Genomic DNA, 12714 nt, shown 5'->3' with positions numbered 1-12714 from the left:
TTAAGTGAGTCACTTGAATATTTTCGGAAACGTGACGCCCATTCTAGTTTGAGTTTACGAGCACTAAAAAGTATTGACGTTTTCCATCCAATTCATCATTACACTCATTGAGCATGTTTGCGATGGCAGTTTGTTCTATAACAGTGCCTTTATTGAGGAGTCATCCTTTTGCTGCTTTGTGAGATTTTATGGCCAGGAATAAATCTACTGACACTTGGAATGGATGGCGGTGCCCGAGTGAGGTCTGGAAATATGGCCCAGGAAGCAATCCAGCGGGTCACTGTTACTCATCCCCCCAGTAGGTAAAAGAGCGATAAGGATATAATCAAAACAGTGAGGCGAAGGCCAACTATAGCCAGACTGCGATGACAGATGGACTCGTACTTTCCAACTCTTTCTCTTGACACTGAAGAAACAAAATAAGAACATCCCACGAGCCCAAATTCACATTAGGTCTTTGCGGTGTGGAATGCGCCGTTGAAATGTGGTTTCATTTTGCATCCGACACAGCTATGTGTTTTGTTTTTTTTTCTCTAATAATGAACTCGGTGGAGCCCCCCAAAGCACCGCGGTGTAGATAATGCACAGTGGGCGGTAACAGTTGTGTGATCATTCAAAAACCAAATTCAAGCCCTCAAGCCTCCAGCGACTCCCCAGGCAGAGCGAGTCCCAGATGTTTGCTGAGTTTATGATTTGTTCTGGAATACACTATGAGCAATAAGTAAAGCCTCCCTGTGGCCTTGTAGCCAGATTGGATTGGAAAAACATGTTGCACCTGATGTGAATCGAGTGGGAAACAGCAACGCCGTTCATGTTGCTGGAACCTTTTTGCAAAACTGATGATGATGATGATGATGATGATGATTATGCCGAGTGAAAAATAATGTAGCATTATTTTGTTGAAAATCCACTACAAAAATTCAACCCTCAGAATCTCGGGACAGTGTTGCTTTGAGATGCGAGTTCCATACATGACCACGCGCAAGTCATTATGTCGTCTCCCCCCCCAAGAAATAAATAAATTGTAGGCCCTAATGTGTTTTTTAATACTGGGCTTGATTTAAAAAAAAAAAAAAAACCTGCAGTAATTTAAAAGCAATTTCCACATTTTTCACTCTAATTCAATGATCATTGTGCCTTCCCTTCTGGTGTATGAGCCTTGGCCACCAGGGGGCAGTATAATGCAGACATATGAGCAAAATGTTGAGACTCAGCTCCTCAGTTATCCCTTAAATATTAATCGTTTTTGCAAAGGATGTAGAATATAGACTTGTGAGTATTGTTTTGTCATCTGCCTACATGTGTTGCTCTACTTTATAACACAGTGACACCAATGCTATTTGTTAGCCTGTCTATGGCATTTCCCATTATTTGTTAGCATTTACCTTAGGAACTTTAAGGCAAAGTTATGTGGTCGTTTTAATTCTCTTTAAAAGACAAGAGGGATATAACAGGAACTGTATTCGGGATGTATAGCGCTAAGCAGCATATCATTTCTTTATAAATATATTTATATTTCTTGTGAATATTTTTTTCACAATAAATATTTAAAGCAAAAAAACATTTTGCTCGACATCAGACTCTACTCGGCTGCTTACCGTAAACAACAACATGATTGAAGTATGTTCCATGCGTGCCACTTACATGACAGTGTAATGACCCGGCAAAGCCACAGGGAACATAAAGATTTCATCAAATGTGTTTTCCTGGAACCTTGACAGATTTTAGCCAAAGAACGTGCAGTACATGTAAAGTCGCATCCAGCAGTTCACTTGTTGAGGCTGACTTTAGTAGAAGACAATGTATTCGTAGTTTCTGCCAAATAAATCAGCTCTGCTACCTTAAGGCATTCAATACACAATGGCATTTTCAGTGGGGCGCATTTACAATAATTAACAGAGATAACATATTTTTTGTTAAGATTAATTAGGGAGATGAGGATAGCATTCATTGAATCGCACATCAAGTTGGCTTTTTTTTTTTTTAGCACGTCACCTAAAATTGTTAAGTAGGACTATAAAAAGGTCAACGTGATCATTCCATAGTTTCGCTGGAGAACAATTTAGAGACAGTCTAATAGGAGTCATTTTGTGATTCTATATGGTGTTAATCTGTGCAAATCAATTTTATATCTGTTTTTTGTTGCTCCATAATTTTAATGAGATAAATGTCAAATGAAATGTAGCAAGTAAAATTGAGAAACATGTTTATGTTTATGTACCTTATCAGCCTCTTTGCAAATTCACTCCAAATACAGTACGATTCTATTCCCACTCAATTAAACGTGTTCGGAGCATGGGTAAACTTGGGAACGGTTCCAGAAGACTAACTCTCAATCTTGCAAGCTTCGGCACTCAATAGCGCCATGATTAAAGTCACTCTACTTTATTGATTGAAAAGCAGGGAGAAACAAGCCAGCACCTTTCTGCTCATCACAACCCGCTTCCTCATCTGTAAAACCTAGTGGGGGGGGGGGGGGGGATAAATAAATAAATAAAAGCCTCCTTTGACCACGTCCCCTCCTGTTGCACCCGCCCACTCTGGCCATGCTCGGTTAGCTCATCCCATCAGTTGGGAAAGTGTTTGTGCTTTTTGCACCCGAGAAAGCAGCCACAAGTTAAATTGAGTTACCTGCTCGGAGATGGTTTCATTTTCCGGGGATGGCCCCGGAGATTCTTGATGGAGCTGCTAACTACTCGTCACCCTTCTTGTCTGCTCGTGTTCATCTGAGCGGCGAGCGGCGACAGCGCCGAGGTACAGACGCCGCGGGATTCTTTGCACCGACTCAACCGTGGAGAGCAATCAGATACACCACGCTCGACGTATTTAATACTTCACGCTAGCTCTGGTTTCAGTTTTACACACTGGACAGAGATGCCTTGAGATAAGGGTTTAATTTATTCCGTGACCCAAAACACTTGTATCTCAAATCATCTTTTCCCATTGAAATGCATTAAAATGAAAATAAAAACATTCAACCGTACGAGCCCCCCCAAAAAAAACGAGAAAAGATATCGGTATCGGGCCAATAGCCGTCTTTTTTCAAGGCATTGGTACTTGCAAGGTTGGCCGATACCAGTATTGCTCACCCTTTTGTGGCCATTTTATGATCAGTGCTAGAAATTAGAAATGAGAAGAATAGAAAATTGCCCTTAATTTCATGTAATTTTAAGGAAAAATGCTATTTTGAGATATATAGATCTTTCTTAAAAGTAGAAAACAATAAATGAAAGTAAACAAATACAACAAAAAAAAAAAAAACAGCAATAAAAAATAACAATAATAATAATAAATAATAATAATAATAACATTGTACTTCATAAAAAACAAAGGTAATGACATAAGTATAATTTTTTCACACTGAATTGGCCATTGTACCTTGGCCACCTGGGGGCGGCTGTTGCGAGAGTGAACTAATTAACTGGACCCCAAAGCAGACTGAGGCCCAATCCAGACGGAAGCAAAGCTTCATTTCTCAAACAAATCTCGTACACACAGAAGCATTTCAAGACTTGCGTGTGTCCAAAAGAAGACGCTGAGGACGTTTAACGGCTGTAATGTATATGCCAAGTCTGGAGTGGCGCTATAGAGCAGCCACGGGGAGTTCGCGGAAAGCGTAGAAGAAGAATCAGCGAAGAAAACAAACACTTTTTTTTTCCACTAACTATATTGCAATCTACAGAACAAACATGGCTTTGCATGTATCGAAACAACATGAAAAAGACGAGCACAGGAGAAGTGACAATGATTCAAGCACAACAGCGCTTGTTGAACGTGGGATAAGCAAGCTAAGGGGGCTATGCAAAACGATTACGACACGGCTATCCGCCATTGTTTTTGACAGACTGACGGTTCACGCGCAGTCACGCGAGAATTGGCGCATATGTCATCAATCTGCGACCATTACGTCATCACTGGAGGAATATCCTGCATATGGTGTCCAGACTGACACGTACGGGGCGCATTTTGAAATCTTTCCACTCTGGAGCCCGGTTTCAAAAGTGATCGGTTTCAAGCTCCGAAACCGCGCCATCGTGTGGACAAACGGCCTAAACGGTAAGAAACTTGTGAGGATAGCTTGAAACTGGCTTTCGTGTGGACGGAGCCTAAGACACACGTATATACTGCACTGTTTATCGAGACATTTCAACGCCTATCAGTTCATCAATACAGTGCTAATATTAGTCATTCTTCGAAGAGGATAAATAATATACAAGTATGACTATTTGCATTCAATCCGTTGCTGAAAGCATTGTAGTACCAAAACTAAATTATTTAGCGTTAGCAGCATTATGCTGGCAGACTGTAAGTCACAAGATGTAAGTCTCCTTATTTTATTGTTACTTTGATAGTAAACCTCAAAGAACTATCTTGACACCTGTTTTTTTTTTTATCATAATTTGCTAATGTACTTCTTATTGTGATGCGAGTTGAGTCACTGTCACTATACAGCACTTGAAGAGCGTTCACAGTCAAGACAAAAAAATCATCCCAACGATGGCTCACATCTTGAAAAACTTTGTAAGTCGAGACATTTGTATCTCAAGGCACCACTGTATATGTTTTAGTTTACGGGGCCCCACTTTATCTACTTGTTGAGATATTCTCATATAATAAAAGCTGAAAACTGTAAAATGAAAGAATGGACTGCCGCACCCACTGAGAAGCTCATTCATTAGCATCTGGAGCCAAGTCAAAAGCTATTAAAAAGTCTGTATTTATAAACCGAATGAAGTTGGAAAGAACATTTACAGCACCCCAAAATGCTCTAAACCATTCCAAATGTGATAAAAGTCTTAGATTAAAATGTGACTACACAAGGATTTGTGTGTAAAGTTTTGGCTTTTTTTGTCCACCTGCCTCCATTGTGTCTACTGATACACAAATAACCTCCACAATACCGCTGAGTATTGCTTTTAACAGCAATCCCGAATGTCCCATCTTTCCAATGTCGTTTCCTTTCATCATAGTGCAAATTAGGCATACTGCGAATTAATAAAAATGATGCTGCTAAACGTCAATCAATTTCCTACAAATCCTGGTGCACATATAATCTGTCCAATTGTGATTCCAATTCCCCCCTTCTGACCAAAGTCAGCAAATCTCCGATTATCTGATGATTACCGGGTGGTGTGGTGTGTGTTAGCAGATGATAAGGCTACAGGTAGTCTAGCGTGTTTTAATTCTTCTCAATATTTTCTGGCAGTCTGGATGTCCTGTGGCACATTACTGCCTCTCACGGGTCAGTCCGGGTATTACTTTTCCCGTTTGGGGGACGAGACTCATTATGTGTGGGATGTGCCGTCTTGGAAATCTCGAGGATAGTAATCAATAGTTTATCACAAGGGTTAAAATCCAGACCGCTTCTTTAATAGATAAAGTCGGCGCACATATTTCAAAGTTTCATACGTTTATGGTGTCAGATCAGCTCAGAAAGTGCTTGTGTTTACTGTATTTTGTTAGCATTTGTTCAATAAAGCCGCTGAAAGAGCACCGGTGTCTGATTATATCTTCGCTGTATTCTAACCGCCAGCATTATTTCTTTTAACTAGTGGTGGTAGGGTATATAAAATGAGCTAACTGTTTACCTCAGATGTGCAGTTGTGTAACAAAAGCCACAGACACCTGTCCCATATACGCTCACTGGCTGCCCAACGGCCGTATATATGTCCCTACTACATTACGATAACAGCCGAACGTCAACAATATTTCACATTAATTGGTGAAAAAAGGATCAGCGCCAGCTGACTTTTGTCTTCACCTGTGAGGAACGTTTCCACATGCTAATGGAGTTGAAGCGCTTACCACAAACAATACAGTCATCCTAATAATGGACTGTGAGTTATAGATTTATTTATTTTTTTTGTATTTGATGTGGCAGATGCGCAGTGTGTTGCTTGGCAACCTGGTCAACTTTCAATTTGCACTGTCTCCTAAGCAATCTGTTATGAGCATGTATTCTGAATAAATTGCTTTTATTGGATTGATTAAAATTGGAAAAGCAAAAACACAAGTTCCTTCAAAGCAGCCTGTAGATGAGGCAACAAGTTAATTTCGTAAACAAAGTGTGACAAGTGTTAAGTGAAAATGTGAAATTTCACATCTCATGACAACTCCATGATCCGGAAATTAGGGCCAATCTTATACTTCACCAAATAACGCACACGGTGGTTGCAAACATATTTCCAGATTGTGCGGGGTGGGCGTGTCAGAAGTACAGATCGGAGAATCATGGCATCATTTTAAAAAAAGGTGACAAATCTTTGTTTGTGTACCAGGGTTAAGATGCCGCTCTGTGCATTCACGGCCTCTTAGACAAAATCTTTTTGTCTTTCTCGGGCTGTTTTCATTTTTGCCCCATTTGGCTGTTAAGTCAGGCGAACCTGTGACTTTTCAGTCCCGTGCCCTAACGATTGGCAGAAATGTTCGAGTCAAGTATTGTTGCTCTTTTATGTCGAAAGCTCAGGGTCAATGAACACTTGAACCATTGCCAGCTCCCATTTGCGATGTTCCCGTGTAGAAGGACACTGTGATGTGGTCTCCTGTGCATACCACTGAGATCTGCAGGCTTTGTAGAGGTCTTAATGTCATCCACGTGCCACTCTATTACATCACAGTCAACTAGCAGACTGGCTTTTATACATTTAAGAAATTCTCAGTCAAATATTCAGAAAAACAACTACAATTTACTATTTAACTGTATGCCGCCCACGTCACGAGCATTGTGATTACTGCCACCGCCTGGGGGCATTGTCATAATATTCCTACACAAGACAACCTACAAGTATGCTCATTAAAAGTATTTTGCATCGTTGAAGTTTTGCGAAAAACACACATTAAGATTTACTGATTCAGAGGCTTGATGATATAAAAAGCTGGCACAACTCTAGGCTTCACACATTAAGCCTGTCTAGTGTACAAAGTGTAACAAATGAATGCAGAGCTATGAGATGACTGAACTGTTTCAAAGAAAAGACAACCAATATTATTCAAACTATAGGGAAATTTGCATCGTTTGGCAGCAATAGTGGATAAAGGAAATTAAAAAAGTAGCATGCAAGGAGGAGAACAGGATACTGTACTGGACGTACTCATTGTATGTGCTCACATTAACATAATATACATTCGATATGTTCATAGTGCAGAGAGTTCACTCAGCACTTATAAAGAGGTCATAAATGTTGAAGTTGAATTTTCTTCAAACCAATTTTCTTCAAACCACTCCATCGGGGAAACTGGTGGTCGTGTCATGGCGTGGGCATTTATGGCTGCCGCTAGAACTGATTGCCTTCTATTTTTTGGACAAAAGCAACAAGATGAATTCCGAAGTGTTTCAAGAAATTTTACCTGCTCGCACTCGGCCAACTGCTTCAGTACTCGTTGGTGGACGGTGCTTCACAGTGCAGATGGAGAATGACCCGATGCACACTGTGAAAGAAACCAGAGTTTCTTTTGGTTAAATGATGGAATGATATGCAATAGCCAAGTCAATAACCTGACCTGAATCCAAGTGAGCATGTATTTCATTTGCTCATGACAAAGCGGAAGTACAGTAAAATAAGGCTTATGTGTAACATTTAATTGTAGTTTTTACTAAACTACCACATTTCTAAAAACAAACTATGCACTATGTCTCTCATCTAATTTTAAATTACCCAATCCCTTAAATTATAAACTATCATCAGTGTGTGTTTTTTTTTTCAACAATTCTTTGAGAAAGTATAGCAAAGCTAAACCCAGCATTCGACATATATTAAACCCTAGGACACAAGTTCACATAATCATCCATTTCAGAAGATAAACGGATATAAGATTCACCAATAATATGATAATGAATCGTTTTATGATTGTGATTTATCCAAGAAAAAAAATAATCACTTTTATGTACATTAATCCTTGTTGAGTTCGACTTAATGGATATTTAAGACATGTCAGTCTGCTTATAAGTGATATGGGGGGAATTGGCTTGCGTCCCATCTGTCTCTGCAGATAACCACAGACGATGATGGCCAAATCAAGGGGTGCTGTAAAGAAGTGATTTGGGGAGATTGGAGTTGAGAGAATAAATGGAATGGGGTGATTAGAGGACGGAAGGAGCAGGAGGCCGGTTTCGTTGACGTGCACGAAGGAGGGTGCGCCGGGAAGATATGAGAGCGGAGAGGAAAGATGAAGGAAATGGGGGGAAAAAAAGGCAATGGAGGGGAAGTGAAAGGATAGCAGAAAAAAGCACAGCAGACAGTTGGCCACCCCACAGTCACATCCCACAATTTACTATGTTCTGGCTCATAATGTTTTATAGTACAATCACTGATAGCGCAGTAGTCAGTAGTGATCTAATTTCACAACTCATATCCTTCAGTAATGTGAACACAAAGGGAGAGGCAGAACCATTAGGAGCGTCCAGTGCTCATCTGCCGCTACTCATGCATAATTGGCTTCCACGCACACAAAAAAAAAAAAGGTAAACAGCGAGCGATCATATTAACTTGGCAAAGTCATAATTGAAATCGGTTAACAATCAGAGCAGATGATAAAGGCCAAGAAGACATTTAGCCCCACCGCGAAGACACGAGAGCTGGATTTGTAATCAAACCTCTGCTGATTTCGGCCATTTTATCTCATCTCTCCACTTTTTGGACCAGTGGTTCTTAACCCGGGTTTGATCAAACCGCAAGGGTTCGGCGGAGGTCAAGACACACCCCTGACTCAAATTATTTGTTATGATACGCCCCCTTTGGCCATCATTGGCTGCAGGTAATCACGCTACATTGCTTGGTCTATCTGTACTGCAGGGAATTTGGTGCGCAGCGTCGTCTAATTTGTACTCTTGTGATGGTGCATCATGTGATATCTTTATTATTTTAATCCCTTCATGCTAACTATGTCAAGCAAAGAAAGAAAGTGGGTGGATGAATATGTGCAATATGAGCTGACGTATAACAGAACGTATGGCATTCCACAGGGTTCGGTTCTGGGGCCTCTGGTGTTTTCATTCCATCTGCTGCCCGTTGTAACAATCTTAAGAAAACAACAGTGGTTGTTTTAAGTGTTCTGTAGAGTTGGGTTGAGTGATGCACAATTTTGCAACGCCAAGTTGAGCAATTCTAGTCCAGCACAACTAGCTAAGCTAGCGAAATTGAAGGAACACTAGCACGGCGATGGGGAATACAAGAATACAACACTTTTTAAATTCAAGGTGAAGAGAGCCAGATTCTATGAAAAAAAAAATCACTGTTTTAGACTCAAATCAGCTCTTGTCCATCTTCACAAATGAACATTTTGTGTATTTCAAATTAAAAAATGACCTCTGAATGTCAGCATTAAAGTAAGTTAGCGACACTGTCTGTCCATGAAATATGAACAAATAACCGACCGACAAGATAAAATGTAAAGCCGCAAACACATTCACAAACATGCCTAGTAAACATAAAATTTGATGAGGACACCTAGATAAAATTAATGCACTGTAATATAACATCCCTCCAATAAAGCCACCTTCACGAGGATTTTAATGTTCACTTTTATTTGAAAGGGGTGTTGATTTATTTTATTCATATCCAAGTGGATAGTTCTGCTCTCGCGTCAGCTCCACCTTCGGAGCCGTTAAGTCAACCATGTGTCAACAAAGCAAATGAACTTAAACAACAAACTAATAGATCTCAATTCTGACTTCATACTATTAGCCGTTTATGATGGTATGCAATTATTTGACAATGATCAGGTCATGTGTTGTGTTATTTAGAGCCTACCTTGTGGGGAGTGAAAGTAGAATGGGAGTCTTGCGCCACTAGATGGCATGCGTGGCTCTTTACACTGGAATTCCAGCCAGCAGATGTGATGAGAGAAGACAATGTTGTGATCTACATTATGCAACAACAAAATCCTCTCGCCGTTGAGTACAAATAATTGTGTGCAATACACAATAGAAAATGTCCCTACCTGATCTTACTTTTCAGCAGAGAGCTCACCATGACAGCAACTCTATCAAGGGAGAGAAAAGCAGAAATAAAAGTCAATCTTCTGAATCTTTATCGAGACCCTGACTCATTCATATTTGAAAGACCGGCCGTCATCCGTGCTATTGAAACGCATAATAAATTGTGAATAGGGTGCGCGTGTTCGGGTTGAAGGGGTTCACAAGAGGCAGATAAAAAGACAACATAAGATGCCTTCTGTCATAGTGTTTGCTCGCAGGAATTATAGTTCATAAACATAGTGACACGATGTCAAATGTGCATTCAATAATCAAATTACAACTTGACAGGTAAATGTCCGTGTCCTCACTTTCAATTCAAATCACAAAACAATTATGGAGTCTGTCGAGCACAAAAAATAAATAACGACACTCAAGCATAGAATTGAAAGAATGAGAAATATCCATGCATCTGAGACTATAAAGCTTTATATTATTGACCGTGTGAGCTTCACTGCTTCTCAAGGGCAAGATAAGAGCATGAATTTCCTCAGCTGCTGCTGCTGCTGCATGTTCCTTTTCTGTCTCTCATTCTCTCTCTCATCTGCAGCAGATGGTGAAGAGAAAATCGCTTTCTGCTGGGGGGGCTGGAAACGTCAGGGTCAGGGTTTAAGCTTTGAGGTCCACTCAGATCCTGGCTGATTTGACGGGACTATTTTGTAAACTGGTCAGTCAGTCCAGTCATAAAAACGCAAAAGCATACAGTGCAATTTGGTTTACAAATCCTGGAGTGTGGCGGTTTTGTTCAATTGCATTTTTTAATTTACATGTTCACTTATATTGGCAATTAAATCTATATATTTGGGAATTAGCTACTGATCCTAGTCTGGCACATTGCAGTGTAGGTGGGCTGCAGAGAATTTTCATATTTCAAATTGGGCCTTGTCACTAAATTATGGGAACACGTAGGGTCGTGTTTAATACAAAGCACAGTCGTACCTCGGAGTTTGAACACAATTCGTTCCTGTGACGTGTTCAAAGTCCGAATTGTTCAACCTCCGAAACATTTTTTCCTATAGGAAATAATGTAAATGCAATTAATCCGTTCCCAAGCTCCAAAAAGAGAAAATTCCTATTTTAATTACTATTTGTGTAAAAAAAAAACATGTACACCCTGTACAGTATTTAAACAATAAAAAATACCTGACCTCTTGTGGTGTGATGGCATCAGTGGATGAAAAATGCTAGGTTAATGAATGCATGCTTTAGTTCAGTGCTGATTTAGTGTATTTTACATTGGGCATATTGTTAGACTACCAAGGGGTCCTGTTTAGCATCAGGCATGTTGTTGAACAGCTAAGGGGGGTCCTTGTGCCAGTATTTACGGAAGTAGTTACAACGGCGCGATAATCCACTATGGTTTGTAGCACTGTACGTTTTTCTTTTTTGCCACCGGCACTGCTGTCTTTCTTTGGGCCCATGTCGAAGAAAATTGGCGTGGAAAAATCCAAATGCACTCGCGGATGTACGAAGCACCTGCGGGAGTATTCACCCGTTCTGACTGGAAATGAGCAGCGCTTCGTCTCCGTTACCGCAACGTGAGCATTCGTCATCGCTCGGCTTCACTCGGCTACCCAATCAAGGCACGTTCGGCTTTGCTTGGATGTTCAAGATGTACGAGAATGAGGTCCAACTCCGAGACATTTTTTTACTCAGATTTTTTGGTCGAAGTCCGATTTGTATGAGTTCCGAGACGTTTGAACTCCGAGGTTCCACTGTACGTATGTCAGAAAATCGGCAAAAATCTTAATCCGACCATGGTGTTGTCCATGAATGTCTTGTTTTGCTGATAATAAAAAGACAATTTGTCTGCTTTCATGGATGGAGGACGACAGAAATCAAACAGTATTCACATTTGGTAGGCTGAAATCAAAGGATCAGACAATCTACCATCACCTTGAGAAAGAGACCCTGCCTTCTTTGCTTCGATCAGTGCGTGAGAAGAGGTGAGAGTTGTGGCAGGTCAACTCATGGCTGATAATCTGACAGTTCCTGTCTGAGAAGAAACGCTCACCCGACCATGTGAGGTTTTATTTTTCATTTTCACAAGCTGAAGGAGATGAGACGATTTGCACTGATTTGACATCATGACGGCGATGTTGGGTGAGCTGCGGACGCTCCCGGATTAAACCTTCCACGAGTGCAACAAGGTGTGGCAGGAAAGGCCGGGAAAGTGCTTTCAACTCAAAAGGGGATACCTGGTAGTTTATAGTTTGGATTTAAAAAATATCTTTTGTGTCAACAATCCTGGAACGTTTGCGGCACAGGTCCTACAATATTGTACAAGAGGCTAATTAACTCATTTGCTCCCTATTTTAAAGGTGGAGCATACAGAAGGCTTTGATGCAGCCTCTAAACTAAAGGGAATGTTTGAAGCAATGGTAGTTATTACAAAACCAATCAGCAGGTTGCAGCAGTGTATAAGAGATAAACCAGGGCCATGTTGCAAAAAGCTCTTTCCCCCACTGTTTTAAACAGATTTGTGAATAATGATGAAACTTGGCTATATTCTAATGCTAATTGCTGCAAAACGGAAACAGATAGAAATATACTTTTTTCCCCTGATGAAATATGAGTCTCTAATCTTTCTTTTGTTAGGTACCATGTTTTTACAGCCATAGAACACAATATTATGTGGGCCTTGCAAAATCAATCAAAATCCATTAAAACAGCCGGGAGCAAAGGGGGTTGCTTCAGTGAAAACGAGTGAATGAGTTCATGTCAGCGCTAAAGCTGTATTT

General features: G+C 40.4%; 1 long non-coding RNA gene across 3 annotated transcripts in view; it reads right to left on the bottom strand.

The window, feature by feature from the left end:
* Positions 1–12714, bottom strand: part of LOC144040093 (uncharacterized) — a 47922-nt gene that overhangs the window by 14905 nt on the left and 20303 nt on the right. For 2 of the 3 annotated variants that reach the window (XR_013289635.1, XR_013289639.1), the window contains 4 exons: positions 9940–9981; positions 9750–9813; positions 7348–7428; positions 6024–6568 (listed from right to left, as the gene is read on the bottom strand). This is a non-coding gene — a long non-coding RNA (uncharacterized LOC144040093). Of the gene's footprint in view, positions 1–6023; positions 6569–7347; positions 7429–9749; positions 9814–9939; positions 9982–12714 lie in introns of those variants that run through there. The other variant, XR_013289636.1, reaches the window with a different exon arrangement.

Source organism: Vanacampus margaritifer, chromosome 1, assembly GCF_051991255.1.
Source record: "Vanacampus margaritifer isolate UIUO_Vmar chromosome 1, RoL_Vmar_1.0, whole genome shotgun sequence".
Lineage (NCBI taxonomy): Eukaryota > Metazoa > Chordata > Actinopteri > Syngnathiformes > Syngnathidae > Vanacampus > Vanacampus margaritifer.
Note: the sequence above shows the minus strand (reverse complement) of the source record. Positions and strands in the feature narration are given on the sequence as shown.